General features: G+C 37.5%; 1 long non-coding RNA gene and 1 pseudogene across 2 annotated transcripts; one reads left to right on the top strand and one right to left on the bottom strand.

The window, feature by feature from the left end:
- The first annotated feature begins 3,727 nt into the window (after nucleotides 1-3,727).
- LOC311293765 (calcium-responsive transcription factor-like) lies at nucleotides 3,728-7,839 on the top strand (annotated as a pseudogene). Its single transcript, XR_014630290.1, has 8 exons — nucleotides 3,728-3,805; nucleotides 4,046-4,218; nucleotides 5,729-6,127; nucleotides 6,194-6,350; nucleotides 6,456-6,519; nucleotides 6,704-6,816; nucleotides 7,447-7,600; nucleotides 7,802-7,839. The product of XR_014630290.1 is annotated as a calcium-responsive transcription factor-like (transcript).
- A 6,675-nt stretch (nucleotides 7,840-14,514) lies between these two features.
- On the bottom strand, nucleotides 14,515-15,495 carry LOC311294484. Its single transcript, XR_014628062.1, has 2 exons — nucleotides 15,312-15,495; nucleotides 14,515-15,080 (listed from the first exon to the last, which is right to left on the bottom strand). It is a non-coding gene; the product is annotated as an uncharacterized lncRNA (long non-coding RNA).
- Between the last annotated feature and the right edge of the window lie 986 nt (nucleotides 15,496-16,481).

Here is a 16,481-nt window from a genome sequence, read left to right as displayed (position 1 = left end):
TACAAATACATTTATGCAAAATAGCAGCCATTTATATAATTATTTCTGGTTACAATGTAGTCTATTACTTGTGGTGAACACTATTAAAAAAGTCATACTGTATGTAAAACTGTGGGAACCTTTTCTGCTATCTAGCAAAGAATATGGATGACCAAAATCAATATCATAACAATATCATGGTTTCACAATTCTCAATATCAGTTTTGATTCCACAGCATAAACTGAATTTCAAACTCTTTTGAGTTTTTTTTTTAATGCTTTTTAAGTAATTTTATGTAAAGTTTATTTGTTTCTATAAGTTTATTAAAATTAGAAAGTGTATCTAAAATTTTAAATTAGAATTAATTTAGATTCATTTGACACTATTTACCCCTTTTTGATTATTATTTTTTATTATGTACAATAAAACTAAAAGCTGAAGATGTTTGTGGAGTATCATTCATCAGTGCTTCTTTTTCCACTCCAACGTTCCAATAATTCCTGCCCACTAAAAGCTGCACGGATATTTGCTCACCCCACAAATAGGCCCATATGCAAACGATTTAGAAAATATACCAATATACTTTTATTCTCCTATAGTGTCAATTGCCAAATTGAACTACATATAAAATATGAGAATACACCTGTTCAAATCTCTCATCTTGTTAAAAAGACAAACAGTAGAGGGCGCTGCTCACTCAATGCCAGTGGCTCTCTCGACTTCTACAACTACTTCCTTCTATGATTGATTTCACCAAGTGCAACATGTTCCTGGATCAACATCTTTGTTGATCCTGGAACAACATTCCCATCAACCAATCACGTTTGAGGGACAAGTTTATTTTATGTGAAGTGTAAGCTTACAACCAGGGTTAGGTGCTTCTACATGTTATTCACCTAACGTTATCAATTCCCTCTGATTTTAGGGATAATTATGGGCAGGGTTAGGTTTAGGGGTATGCATAGGGCCAGGACTACATTTTCAGACAGAAATTAAAGGGTAACTAAACCCTAAACCAACTTTTTTTAGATAATGATCTGTAAGAATGGGGCTTTATTAGTGCTTTTCATTGATTCAAGTAATTTTTTTGACATTTGTGTTTAAAGTATTTTAATTTGACTAAATATGGTGTAAAAACGTCTGAGTGCTGCCCTCTTCAGGTTGAACAGTGGTTACTGCAGTTGAATTTTCCTATTGGAAGTTGTGGTACACTCTGATGTCAGAGTGTACCAGCTAACCCACGCCCCTGCCTGCAGAGAGATACGTCTCAGATGCACGCCCCCTCTCCACTGGGCTCTGCCTACTTTTCCAGCATTTTTCAAATATTGCCAGTGGGTGGAGTCAGGCTCTGACCAGGGGTTTAGTTACCCTTTAAGAAAAATCCAGTTTGAGCAGGCGCAATTCAAAAGTCCTGATATAAGTCATATGACATCTGAAATGATGAGAGCAATCCAGCAGATTTCCACATTAGATTGTTCACCTATTAGAGAAAACTGCACATAACTGAAATAGCTGTAAGCGCTGGTGTGGTGAGGGTTACTGCATGAACCCAAAAGAGGGAATCACAGCACATCTTTGAGTGTGTCCTCCTCAGCCAAGCCAAGCAGCTTTAACAGGGTGAAATAGGAGAAAAGCCAGGGACGGGAAATATCCTGCGTCTGCTCCAGCCCTTCTGCCTCCACAAAAAGACCCCTGTGAAACTTTAACTGCTGCTCCAGTGCTGCCCTCTGCCTGTCGTAGAGAGAAATACACTTTACTTCACATAAAGCTCCTGCAGTTTGAAAAATAGCAATATTATACTGCAATATTATATGGAAAAATGTAAGGAGATTTTTAACCAATGCAATGAATGCTGACCATTTTACCAGGCACACTATGCAGTTTCCGTTTTTCTCAAACAGCGACCCCTAGAGTCGTACAGAGCCGTCTCTGCACTCTTCCGACCGCGCTTTCTTCATCGACTCTGCCATGATTCACGTATGAAATGCGTCCCAGTGTCTTCCATAGAGGCTGCTTCATATGTTGTTGATGTATGTAACGTCATGCCGTAAAGCAAGTCATGATTCTCGCAAGATTTGTTGGGAGCCACCTCTCAAACTTGCATCGCTGGTTTTGTCAGCGGCGTTCCCCCTTCTGCTTTGCTATCGGGATAATTCGCCCTACTACGAGTTTGTTTACCATCAAAATGCTTTTGAAGCTGTTATATTCAGGTACAAATATTGCCTAGTGTGCCTTTAATGCATGCTAATAGCCAATCTGTATAAAAAATCTGGGGAAAAAACCCATTATGATCATTCATGTGAGAACGCTACATAATGTAAAAATGAATCAAATGTCAATAATGAGTGAGTAGGCCTACATCATAAAGCCATTTTCCAAACCGTGTTTTACCTTACCCTAAACCACAATGGTGAGCATATAATAGTTATTTATATTTTAGAGCTTTCCCAGGAGACTGCATACTTTCATCATTCATCCCTAGGCCTATACGCCATAGCCGTAAATAAAGGAAAGAAGGTCTGGGGGGTGGTATTTCAGAAAGCAAGTTTATCTTACCGTCAAACAAACCCTGATGGCCTGCATTCTCGGAAGATTAAACCAAACCTTGCTTAATCGAGGCATGCTGGTTTAAAAAAAAGTGTGTGGGAATAAGTTTAGTCAACTCCGAGTATGTTCACGGTGAACACAAATATTTTCAACAGAGCGACGATTCAACTTGAAATCACATTCTCTATCTTCTCTACCGGACGAAGACGAGGTTGAGTAGACTCGTTTTCAATTCTAGTTGCTTCCTAGGAATCTGACAACAGCGAGGATGATCTGATCTCACCATCATCGAGTCTGTCTGTGATTACATGAAGAAACAGAAAAAACGGAGACAAACTAAATCCAGAAGAACTGCGGGAACGTCTCCAAGATGCTTGAAGAAACCTTCCTGCAAAGCTACGTAGTACTGTGAAAAGTACTGGCACTTGTGTTAAAATGCTGTAAAGTGAGAATGCTTTCAAAAACAAAATCACAAATTGAATTTATGATTTAACTTCTATTAAATAATTCAAATTATTAACATGCCTAGGACTTTGCACAGTACTGTATAATAGAGTAGTTAACATCTAATAATGAAGAAATGAAATAGAACGAATAAAATAAACAGAAAATGAAAAGAATAATGAAGAAAATTGGTTGCTGTCCGGTTCTGCCATTTCTTTCTGGAATCTTTGTGGAGAAAAGACAGCAGCCAATCATCGCATCCACAAAAGACAATGATGGCACCCATAGTTTATCTGCACTAGCGGCTCAGAATGTCGCTGGTATTAAAATTCAGAAAAAAAGGTCAGTAAATCTTGTTTGCACATCATTATATCTGTCACATTCTGTATCTAATCTGAAAGATGAACTTTCAATACTATTGTGTTTGCTGCTTTTTATTACTTTTTTATATATATATATAAACTATATAAAATAATATATATAAATCTTTCTTCTTTTTTTTTTTTTTACAGCTGATTTGTTTTAAATGTTGAAAAACACTTATTTGAACATAGATTTTACAAGTCTTATGCAAATATGGAGCTAAATGGAGCTGGAAAATATGTACTGGATTAGTGGGTTGACAAACAAACTACCCAATTAAACTCCTGTTCTGGCTCAATTTATCCCTTGGCTTGAACAACAAGAAAACTGCTTCAGGCCATGCCCTATTCCTGGAGTTTAAGTGTACCTTAAATTATTGACAGTTTTATTGAAATGTCTTCTCATTTTGTATTTGAGCCCCCAGTGAAGCCATTACCACCAGGGGCACCAAACTGGGATCTAAGACTGTGGGTGTGAGGTTTGTCCAGTAGAAAATGGATACATTTATTTATTTATTTATTTTGACAAAACTTTCACTTATAAAAATGTAAAAAAGTAGTGTAATATGCATGGAAATAGCCTAAATGCATTGTACTTGTTCTATTGTGCGTAGAGCCCTCTGTCAAACAGATCCATTTACAGCAACACAATCTGATGATGTCAAGCTAATGTGGCTTGGTGAATCTTTTTTCTGTGTGATTGTTTCACGAGGAACAGAAGATCGGAGAATCGTACCGTGGTTACTGTAACACAGAGGCAGAGCTTGAGGCCGTTCTGCTTCTACACAAGCAGCAGACTCACGCCCTCACCGGCTAAACCTGCCACCAGACTCATGTGGAAATCACAGTATGTGCCCTACGATGGCATTCCCTTTGTTAATGCAGGTAATATGGCCCTTTTTGCTTGTGGGATCTGTGGTACGACTTTATGTGAGATACCCTTATTTAAGTCTTAAAGCTGTTTAGTCATGTAGTCTATATGTTATTTTAATGAGTTTTGACTATAATTCAAAATTGGAATTGTAATCGATGTCTGTAAATTTGGGGACATCTGAATGCTAGTGGTATATTGGCTCACAAAATTAGCAAATTAAACTTTAGCAGATACGATTTGTTTGAAAGAAAGAAATACTTTTATTCATATTTAGCAACTGCGAGTTTATATCACACAGTTCTGAGAAAAAAAGTCAGAACTGCGAGATGTAAACTCGCAATTGCATGAAAAAACTCAGAATTATGAGATAATTACCCTAGTCACAATTACCCTTTTTTATATTTTATTCTATGGCGTAAACAAGCTTCCATACTAATTTGTCCAGATTTTTGTTCAATCAAATTGTTTCTAGAATGAGAATGCTTGCAATAGCAAGTTGCATGTCGAGGCGGGACATGTCTTGTTCTTAAGCCTTGACTGAATGCTGTTGTTGCAAATAATGTAATGGTTTTACAATATGCACACAAAGGGCCCTATTTTAACGATCTGAAACGCAAGTATCAAGCGCGAAACGCAAGTAACTTTGTGGGCAGGTCTTGGGCGCTGTTGCTATTATACCGGCGGGATAAATGACTCTAGCGCCCGACGCAAATCTAAAATGGGTTGGTCTGAAGTAGCTTCATTATTCATAGGTGTGGTTTGGGCGTAACGTGAAATAAACCAATCAGAGCGACATCTCACATTCCCTTTAAGAGCAGGCACGCTTGTTCCATGGCGGTTTGCTATTATAAAGGCGGATTTGCCAGGCGCACGCCAGGAGCGGTTCACATCCGAGGAGACCAACGTTCTCGTCAGGGCCGTAAAAGACAGAGAAGTGACATTGTATGGGGATAGGAGAAACCCACCCAAATTAGTTTCGGATAAACAGACGTATAAAAATTTGGGTAAATGTGTAAGCTAGATTTATGCCTTTTTTTTCACATCTTCATGGACACAACAATGATTTCCCTCGTGTGTTAATATTTTTCCTTGTAATAATGTATGGTTTTCTAAAAATGATAACTGCTGCGTCTGTGTGTAGATGAGATAAGCAAAGTGTATGCGCGTTGTGCACAGGCTACATTGATTATGGCCAAGCATGCGCCCTTAAAATAGCATATGAATAACATGCGCAACCACTTTAGACTAGGTTTTTCCTGGTCAGTGGCGGAATTGTTTTCTAAACCTGCAAAATAGCATGAGGGAACGTTTGCGCCGGAACAAGCCTCCTCTTTGCGCTGAACCGCCCCCGGGAGCGCAAATGCATTTCCTAGTTTACCGACGTGCGTCTGTGGAGGGAAAAGTCCGCTGTGCGCGGGTGCAAAATAGGAATGATACATGCGTCGGTGTACAAAGTCAATTGCGCTGGGTGCAAGATAGGGCCCAAAGTCATTTTATCTTGATCTTTAATATGGTTTTAAGGGAGCAGAGCCATTGTGATGGAATGCCTGTTTGGTCCACGGAGGAAGGGCGTTCAACCTAAAAAAGGGTCAGAGCAAGAAACGAATCAAAACATACTCTACAAAGCCAAGACAGGTATTACACCCAGCTCCCTACAGAGAAAGCCCACCTGTACCATGACGTGGACACTGCAAACCTGCCTCCACTTCCAGAGCTGATCTGCTTTGCAGAGGAAGAACAAAATGAAGATGAAGAGGAAGAGACAGAGACAGAGGAGCGTTACAGTGAAGCCATGCAGGATGTCACGATGGAGGATGGGGCGTCCCTACCCTCTCGACTACACCCGCTCGTGGCGGAGAAGATCTGTGAGTTGGTAGCACAAGGTCATAACCAAGTTTACACTGTCCGCAAGCAGCTCAGGTATGACTCAGATGGTCTCAAAACTATCTAAAAATATTTACCGTTGCTTTGTGAACGCCCTGGCAGGAGGTTTGTGGAACATGAGATGTCCAAGTCAGAGGAAGTGCCTGAGAGAGACAGTCTGTGTTACTTTCCCACTGTCAATGACATCAAGAACCAAATCCATGAGGCTCAGAAAGCTCTTCAGCTGACGGCGGGACCACTGGCTACCTCAGATACAGAGGTGTGAACAGAAAACAGGTTTGTAAAGCATTAGATTGGTGAGCACAAATATGCCAACCATTTTCTGTAGTAAGCATTTATTTTTATGTTTTTGTTGTTGTTGCAGTGGAAAGCAGAGGCTAATAACCTGCTTCCAGAGACTTTGACCCTGACTCCTGCTACTGTGGATGGTAAAATACTGTTGAAATATTGTTTGAAATCCGACATACATTATTAAAACAATAATCTTGGAATCATTCAATTTAGAGAGTAGAGGAAAGGTCCTGCCTCAAAAAGAAAGCACATACCTGTAGTCCAAGTATAAGCATTGTTTACCCTGCCACAGAATCTAGTGTACTGCTGTTATATTGACAGTGTCCTCTCAGAAGGAAGGACTCTTGGAAGAGAGTGACACTCTTTCTCCAGAGGCTGTGCAGCTCTTCAGCTCTCTCACCTCACTGCAGCCCAAGATCTTTGCACATCTCCAGGTGACCCTGTCCTGAAATGATAATTTTTTTATATGGATCTATTCATTTATTAAATTAATGCATTCATTTTTTAAGTTTTTAATGTCTGAATAAATGTAAAAGGTTTCAGGGTGATCAACTGTTCTGATAGTATAATTGAAGAAACAAAAAACCCATTAAAATTAAATGCTTGAAAACCTGATTATGTAATAATTTTGTATACATTTTTGTTTTGAACTTTTTGTTAATGTTCCCATGAAATTTCATGGCTTTCAAAACCTCTAGTTTTAAACATTTTAAAAACTTTTGTTGGTTAATGCGAACGTTAAGGGAACATTCAATTTTATAATTTTGCAAACATTATGTGAAGGTTACTTTTGAATGTTCTCTGAACATTCTGAAACAAGTTGTAACATTTAAAAAAAATGTTACATAAACATCCAACTAAAATATTTCAGAAAAAACTCATTGTTTTGGTGCTAAAGTTTTGAGAACATTATTTAAAAACATCTAACTTTGAACAAATGTTCTATTAACGTTAATGGAAGAATGTTTGTTCATAAAAACTTGCCTGGCTTCATTTGTGAGAATGTTCCCTGTTGCCTGGGACAAAGCTGGTTGGCAAACTTATGCTCTCCTCTTGTCTGACAGGCCATCCAGATACAGCCTGCCTTGTGTCCAGTTGAAGACACTGCCCAACCTACACCCCCACCACCACCAGAAGCCCCAGAGCTGTCCAGCACTGCACCTCCACAGCCTGTTCTGCTGAGTCTGTCCCAGTTCCTCCAGTCAAGTGGCAGTGCTGGTGAGTGTGACCTCGGTGACTAATGCCGGAGCTGAAGGTGGCATCACACAGATATTGTTGGAGGACGGACAGTCCAGATTGTGGACCCTGCAAGCATAGGTAAGTACATGGCACCACAGAAATAAAAAAAAATTATCTAAATTTAACCAATTAGAATCATGAAAATAACATATAAACCTGTTGTTTGTTCTTATTGTTCAGCTTTGACTCCCTCAGTAGACGACACTTCAGTTAAATAGGAGAGTGGGAAATCTATGGATGTGTCAGCAGTCAGAAATACAACAACGAGAAAAGAAAAGAAATGTCCATTTCTGTGACAACAGCGATTGACGATTGAGCTCTTTGACCAGTGGAGGACTGATTCATTGTTTCAAGTACAGTATTATGATAAAATGAACTCATGCAATATTGATTTGTATTATTATTTGTTTCCATTTCCCATTATTGCTATTTTAATTTATTACAGTGGTGACTGGAGAGAAAAAAACAATTTCCCAAAAGTATGAATGAGATCAAAATTAAATATTTAAAGCTAAATGTTTTCTGTTGCATTCTATTCACACAAAAAACTTTTGCTAAGAATATCTTATGAGTATTTCTGCAGGTATTTCTACCCTTTGAATAGAAGCCTAATGGATCCTTGCGGTGGACTTTTTAAAGTCCCCCTGTGGTGAAATTCAAGTTTTTAATGTTGTTTATATGTCTATGTGGTGCTTTTAATATGCTTTAAGACAAACCATGAGCAAATTCATAAGTCAGCAACACTACTGAGTATTTTCTCCTTAAAACTGCAGTGAACCAAAGACGCGGTTTGAAATCGCTGGTGTTTATGATGTCACAAACTACCTTGTAACCAATCAGGTCAACATGTGATTGTCAACAAGTGGATCTCTGAGCTGGTTAATTTGCATATTCATAGAACCGGTATACTGAATGAGGCAAGGGTGTAGAGTTACATTCAAGCTATTTTACTGCATGACAAAAAAAAATTTCAAGTTCAGATTACTGTGATAGTGTTTACCTGTGAATAGTAATTATTGTATTTTAATCATTTTTTCTGCTTGCCTGTATTTACATGATCGTGTGCCTGAATTTAGAAGAGAATTTATTTATTATTTACCATACATATAAAACAATGTAAGAAATGATAATATTAGCATTCCTCTGATTTAATTGGCCGAATGCTTTTACAAAAATGAAAGAATACAGCCTTTGCTAATATTAAACTGTTTTACCTTGTTCTGTTCGATCGGTTGCGTCCATTGATCCATTGATGACTTCCACAAATAATCTGTTTTACCTTGTTCTGTTCGATCAGTTGCATCCATTGATCCATTGATGACTTCCACAAATAATCTGTTTTACCTTGTTCTGTTCGATCGGTTGCGTCCATTGATCCATTGATGACTTCCACAAATAATCTGTTTTACCTTGTTCTGTTCGATCAGTTGCATCCATTGATGACTTCCACAAATAATCTGTTTTTCTTGAATCATGAATTTTCTTCCATTTAGGTACCGCTGATGTTGTTGTCGTTGTAACAAGACCGTGATCTTCTGCCAGGAACATCAGGTCAATCTTCTGCTGTCCAGAATCAGGTGGTTTGTCTTCGTCTGGCATCTCAGCTGAGACCTGTCCACTATGGGTGACCCTAGCAGTAGTTGTGAAGTACCAGTGGCGTAGCTCTCAGCATCACTGATGCACACAAGCCCTCACAGCACGTCAAGCTGCAAACCGTGTGAGGGACCCTAACCTTACCTAACCTGCAGTAGCTGCTTAAAAGCAACCGCATATCAACCAACTAGGCTACTCTAAACATCCTGACAACCACATAGCCAACGCTTGAAAAACCACTCAGAAGAGTCCAGCAACCGCAAAGCAACACGCTAACAACCGCGCAATAAACCTTGGCAAACGCCTGTCAACACACAGGAAACCATCCAAAACATCCCAACAACCGTGTAGCAAACCGCTAAAAACCACTTAGAACAACCTATGAACAGCATATCAATGCTTTGACAATCACCAAAAACATCCTGACAACCTCACAACAATGTGCAAAACACCTCTAGAAAATAAAACTTAACGTTTCTCATAAAACTCTAAACTTACTCTACAAAATAAAACTTACTCATAAAACTATAAACTTACTCTAACTATATACAGTATTTACATACAGGTCCCGCTGTGTGAGGCTCCGGGCTCCATGTGACACTGTGATGACTCAGTGTCTGGGCTTCTTTCTTCGGGGTTCCTCAGGCAGGGGCTCCTCACTGATGTCCACGTGGATTCGAGGAGCGAAGCCTCTGCTGGTTGTGGAGAAGCTCTCAGTGATCCGGACACGTCCATCAGGATGCTCCGTCTCCACCAGTGAAGGGCGGTTGAGAGCCTCCCACAGTCGCTGCTTGACCTTCAGTCCTAGTTTAAGGCTGTAGGGACGCTGCTGACCACTGGGCGTCTTCAGCATGGGGTCCACCACAGAGCGGTAGATGTCCTGGTAGGCCTCTACGCTGTAGCCGTGGATGGAGATGGGCTCATCCTGCTGACGCACGTCCACTGAAGAGACTGAGACCGCTGGACGGATGTCAGGAAGGACAGCAGCGTTCTTTAAGTAGCGTTCTTCCAAACCTGTGGGTCTTCGAGCTTTGCCAGAGATGCAGCTGTAAGTGTGATCAGACCTGACCAAAGTTACAGCTGCCAGCTGTGGAAGCTCACTGGGGTCCGGTCTGGAAGAGACGTCCTCCACCAGTCCCCTCAGGCGTGTGGGAAGAGCCCTGGTTCTTCGTGACCGACGCTGCTCCATGATAATGAATCAAGAAGAACTACAAAGACTGGACAAATCACTAAGACTTACCAAACTGTAGAGTTGTGAAGAGCTTGCAGCAAGTGTGATCAGGCTTCAAGGCTTCAGAAACAGTTGTGTTGATTTCAAAAATCAACACAATCTACTGGACTGACATAGATGTTTAGGATCATTTAAATGTAAACAACACTTGATATCAGCAGTAAGTCAATTAGAGCAGCATGAGCCCTATGTTACATGTATTATATGCAATACAAAATACTGTGTGAAAAAATGTATTTAAATACAAATACAAAATACTGTGTGAAATTTTTTATACAAAATACTGTGTGAATTTTTTTTTTTTAAATACAAATACAGTATTTTGTATTTTGAAAATACACAAAATACATGTGAAATTGGCCATCCAGTGCAGGTATAGGTCACAGTGAATGAAGAAACTATAGGCCTACTGACTTTTCATTCCTAACCACATCTCTGCCCTTTCTTTCTTTCTTTCTTTCTTTCTTTCTTTCTTTCTTTCTTTCTTTCTTTTCATTCCTAACCACATCTCTGCCCTTTCTTTCTTTCTTTCTTTCTTTCTTTCTTTCTTTCTTTCTTTCTTTCTTTTCATTCCTAACCACATCTCTGCCCTTTTTTTCTTTCTTTCTTTCTTTCTTTCTTTCTTTCTTTCTTTCTTTCTTTCTTTCTTTCTTTCTTTCTTTCTTTCTTTCTTTCTTTCTTTCTTTCTTTTCATTCCTAACCACATCTCTGCCCTTTCTTTCTTTCTTTCTTTCTTTCTTTCTTTCTTTCTTTCTTTCTTTCTTTCTTTCTTTCTTTCTTTCTTTCTTTCTTTCTTTTCATTCCTAACCACATCTCTGCCCTTTCTTTCTTTCTTTCTCTCTTTCTTTCTGGCAATTACAAATACATTTATGCAAAATAGCAGCCATTTATATACTTATTTCTGGTTACAATGTAGTCTATTACTTGTGGTGAACACTATTAAAAAAGTCATACTGTATGTAAAACTGTGGGAACCTTTTCTGCTATCTAGCAAAGAATATGGATGGGCGATATGACCAAAATCACAGTAACAATATCATGGTTTCACAATTCTCAATATCCGGTTTGATTCCATAAACTGAATTTCAAACTCTTTCGAGTTTTTTAAATATTTTTTTTATAGGTAGTCCAATGCTTTTTAAGTAATTTTATGTTTATTTTATGTAAAGTTTATTTGTTTCCATAAGTTTATTAAAATTAGAAAGTGTATCTAAAATTTAAAATAATAATTAATTTAGATTCATTTGACAATATTTACCCCTTTTTGATTATTATTTTTTTATTATGTACAATAAAACTAAAAGCTGAAGATTTTTGTGGAGTATCATTCATCAGTGCTTCTTTTTCCACTCCAACGTTCCAATAATTCCTGCCCACTAAAAGCTGCACGGATATTTGCTCACCCCACAAATAGGCCCATATGCAAACGATTTAGAAAAAGTTCCATCAATTCAAACTTTATATCATCGCTATGATATGTAGTGTCATATCACCCAGCCCTAACACGCAGTAAGGCTTTAAACACATTTGACAAGCTAGTTGATAAAAATCAACTATTCTTTCTTTTATTCTTTCATGTTAACTGAAGTGAATAATGCACTATTTTAACTTTAATCAACAAGTAGAATCGATCATGACATTCTCACCTTAAAAAGAAAAAAAGAAAAGATAAAATCGCTGATCCAATGTTGAGCTAGTGAATGTCTGAACTAGTTGATGCACAAAATCAGTACCCTGATAAAGAGGTTGACTGGCAAAAAGTGTTTTATGTATTTTGAAAATACAAAAATACTCATCTTAAATGTATTTAAATATATTACAAATTACATTAGATTTTTTCCAAAGGCTTTAAAATACAAAATAGTATTTTGTATTTCAAAAATACGTATTTTAAAAATACATGTATCTGAAATACTGCCCATCCCTGGTTGTATAGCTGTGTTTTCCGGTATGTTCGTTTTCAAACTCAAAAATGATTTCATTTTTAATTATTAAAAAATGCTACTATTTTATATGAAAAAGTGAATAATTGTATTTTATTGAGAAAATATTTTAGTTTGTCTTGTATAAATATTTTTTTATTATCAGATAGCATTTTAAGCTGTCATATGGTCATGTTACAATGTGCCCCTCACATGTTACAGTGTACCCCACCTATGTGGCATGTTGTCACATTTCACTTCCATTCTTTCGGGTAATGTCAAGAAAAAATTATACACTGTATTAAAAAAACAAAACCACATAATTGTAGACGTGTGAAATGAATGTGGGAAAAAAATAAGTAGATTTACACAAACTGAGAAAGTCAAAAAGCGTTAGGTTGTGCCCCGCTCTCCCCTACATCACTCTGAAATTGTGTAATATGACATTTTCTGAATAGGTCTCTGCGTTAGATGTGAACGGTTGTCTTGGCACCTCATCTCAACAGAGCTTCGAGTGCCATGTGTTGGCAGAGGAAAGCTGTATGTCAGCAGTGGTTTGAGGCAGTGTGCAGTCTCTGGGAATGAAATCATGATTTCATTGAGATCACATGTGAAAGTGAAGGAAACCGTTTTAAAGAAGCTGCCTTGGAGGAATTTTATGGAGTGTCAAATGCATCCAACTTTACATTAAGGCTGATTACTGATAGATGATAGGGTTTTACATAATGATATATAAACGTTTTTTGTACAGTTATGGACACAGCAAATATTTTCTTAAAGGACTGTCATCATTTACTCACCCTCAAGTTGTTCCAAACCTGTATGAATTTCTTTCTTAATACTAAGGGGACACTTAATATTCAACAATATTACTGATCTGCCTGCATTGACACCATCATATGAGAACTGAACTGAGCTGGACGATGACGTCACTGTTTTCTCCAGAGCGGCTGTATAGATAAATGAAATGAACCATCACTGAACTTACTTAAGCTGGACTATGACACTATTTTCTTCTAGATCTGCTGTACAGCCGAAACAAACTTTGTTGCATTATTTTCATCGCTGTAAAGCTGCTTTGAAACAATCTGTATTAAAAAGCACTATATAAATAATGCAAGAATTGATGGGCCCCATTGACTTCCACATAAAAAATTTTTTTCATATGGTAGTCATTGGGGCCTTGGCCTGTTTGGTTGCCCATATTCTTCTAAATAGATTATTTTGTGTTCAGCAGAAGAAAGAAACTCATACAGGTTTGGGACAACTTGAGGGTGAGTAAATGATGACAGAATTTACATTTTTGGGTGAACTATCCCTTTAAATATGTAAAGTGGGATTGATTTAGTACAAAGTGAATGTAGACCAGCAGCTTGATTGGCATTCATGTAATTTTATATAAATTATAGGCTAATTGTCCTCCAGTGTAGGTGCAAGTTGATCGACTTGTTTACTTCCCAAACCTATTGTAACAATTTCAGTCTAACTGCCAAAATAATTTTTTATGCATCAAGTCAGAATTCATATCAGTCCTGTTTACTATATAGATAAATCTTGTGCAACATGATGCAAAAGAAGGATCCTGAATGCTACAGCTTGTATTCATTTTTGACTTTAAAAGCCTTTAATTATTTTCACAGGAAATTGTTTTCTTCACTCATTTGGATTGTTTGACTTAATCATCTCAAGTGTCTTGTGCTATGTTGGCAAATTACCCGAAGCAACTTTCTTCGTGACTTCAGCTCAGCAGGTGCTTGTGGACCACCTGCTAAAAATGTGATGAAAAACCATTATGCAAATATATACATAAGAATCCTTAACCTGTGTGAGGGAGAGATAACCTGCTCAGCAGATGATCTTGATGCATGCGACGGGATTAGGAGGATGAGCTCTCTATTCCCTAATAATAAGAAGAAATTCACACAGTGGCTGGTGGGATTGAGGAGACAACACTTAAGCAGACAAGATAGAGAGAGAAATATTGATGTTTAGAGCAAATGTGATGTAAATATGCTAATTATTCAGTATCATGGTATTACGATCTGATACCAAAAACAACCATAATACTTTTAAATGCTAATTAACTTTACAGAAGTGTAGTTAAACATAATTTAAACTATAACGTTTTAACAAGTTGATTAGGCATTGTTGCGTTCTTTATTTTGAACACATTCATACAGATTCAGGTTTTGAAATGTATTTCAGAAGGCCTATTCAAGAGGTCTGACATGCCAAAGCTGTCAAATGAACATCTTACAATAAATACACCAAAATAAATATTAAATAAAAAAATAAATACGTATAAATCCAGACAGTAAACAATTCAGCAGCTTACAAACTGTGCACATTGAGGAAAACATATCATATGTGGTTGTCAATTTCAACAACTTACGTTTTTTCTTATACAACCCACATGGAGATTTAACCTCGATTACACTGACATAAAGTTTTTAGGGAAGACGGTAAAGGTTTCATCCAAATTAATTTGGTCATACTAAGTTCGTTCGTGCTGACGTTGCGGTGTTCTTGGCCAATGGCGAAGAATTGGCTAATTAATATTCAGAAGCAAGCCTTCGCCATAGTAGTGTTCAGTTCATGGCGTCTTTCTCTTTCATCCTTAGGGATTGTCACCTGCGTCGCAGAGGTTTGTAGACACAAACTGCCATTCCAATCATGATCACCAACAGTGTGGACAGAACGCTTAAAAGAAGAACTGCAGGAGAAGATAAAATAAACAAACAAATCTGCTGATATCTAGTACAAATCCACATGATTTTAAGCTTTTAACCGAGAGTCCAATTTAGCAATGTACAAACGTCAGCATTTTAAAACTGAATCAGTGATAAACTGTGATGTCATGATGTATAATGACACTGACAGGTTCACTCATTGTGAATGTGAAAGGCCTGACACAGGTTCAGTAGCGTGTGTATTCATGTCTTACCCAAATTTTGCCTCAGCAGGACTTCGTAAGGTCTGTCATTTACTTTAGACTCTCCCAGTTGAGCATTTCCAGATTGGAAAAACGTTACGCAGCAAGCGATGAGAGAGACCAGGCGTGCTGACATTATCGCGAAACAGTGTGAAGGATGCAACCGAACCCAATCCACTCAGCTCGACGCTGCTGTAAGGTCCTAACGCCGTCGGGTTTAAAGTTTAAACCAACATCAACATCCCAGTGGAGGCCCTTTGGTTTCAACTGATATTATGCATTTAAAAAACTTGTCCATAATATATGTTTTTGAGGCAGACTTTTTACATTTTTACTATAAATCCGAATGATGATGCTCAGGAGAATAATTGTTGCACCCAATGCAGGTCCCTCTGCTGTTTAGTCAGTATTTTTATATAATTGCAAGATATTTGACCTTTCCTTGTTGCAGCATGCTGGTGCTACTATGTCTGTCATATTACTCTGCATTCTATTTTCATACAGCATATTTTCGTAGAGTGTGGCCTTGGAGGACATAAGTATTCATTTTTATTTTGTCTTGTTGGTAGATTCATAGTTTTCTATGTTGTAATTTAGTTGTTTTTTATACTAATAAGTTAGAACTTTTACACTAATCTGCAAGTTAGATAATAATTTCATCTAAAATCTATATTTCATGTTCATGTGTCCAGGTCATTATCACAAAATGAATCCCTTAACCAAGTCCAAATTATTATTTTTTTATTTATTTTTGCTGTAAGTGTGCAAAGATTGTTTTGCATGAGGCATTGTATACATGGTTATTTTTTACCATAGAAATAGTTTACTTTATGTTAAATATGTATATTTGTTAAATAATAAAATTAATTCTGAATGATAGACCCATGGTGAAATGCTCCATGCTTTAGAACAGAGATTCCCCAATTGTTTTTGTCAGCAAAAAACCTTTTGACCTAAATTATTTATTTTGAAGTACCCCTTTAGATATTTAAGTAAATATTGAAATCATTTAATAACGTATTTGCATTTTCACGGTTAGATGATGTCGGTTAATAATCACAAACATGCTGGGGAAAAAACAAAACAAATATTTCCATTACATACTGTGCACACACTCACTGGCCACTTTATTAGTTACACCTTGCTTGTACTAGATTGGACCTTTTGCCTTCAGAACTGCCT

Source organism: Rutilus rutilus (assembly GCF_951802725.1).
Source record: "Rutilus rutilus genome assembly, chromosome: 7".
Taxonomy (NCBI): Eukaryota; Metazoa; Chordata; class Actinopteri; order Cypriniformes; family Leuciscidae; genus Rutilus; species Rutilus rutilus.
This window is presented reverse-complemented; position numbering and strand designations above follow the sequence as displayed.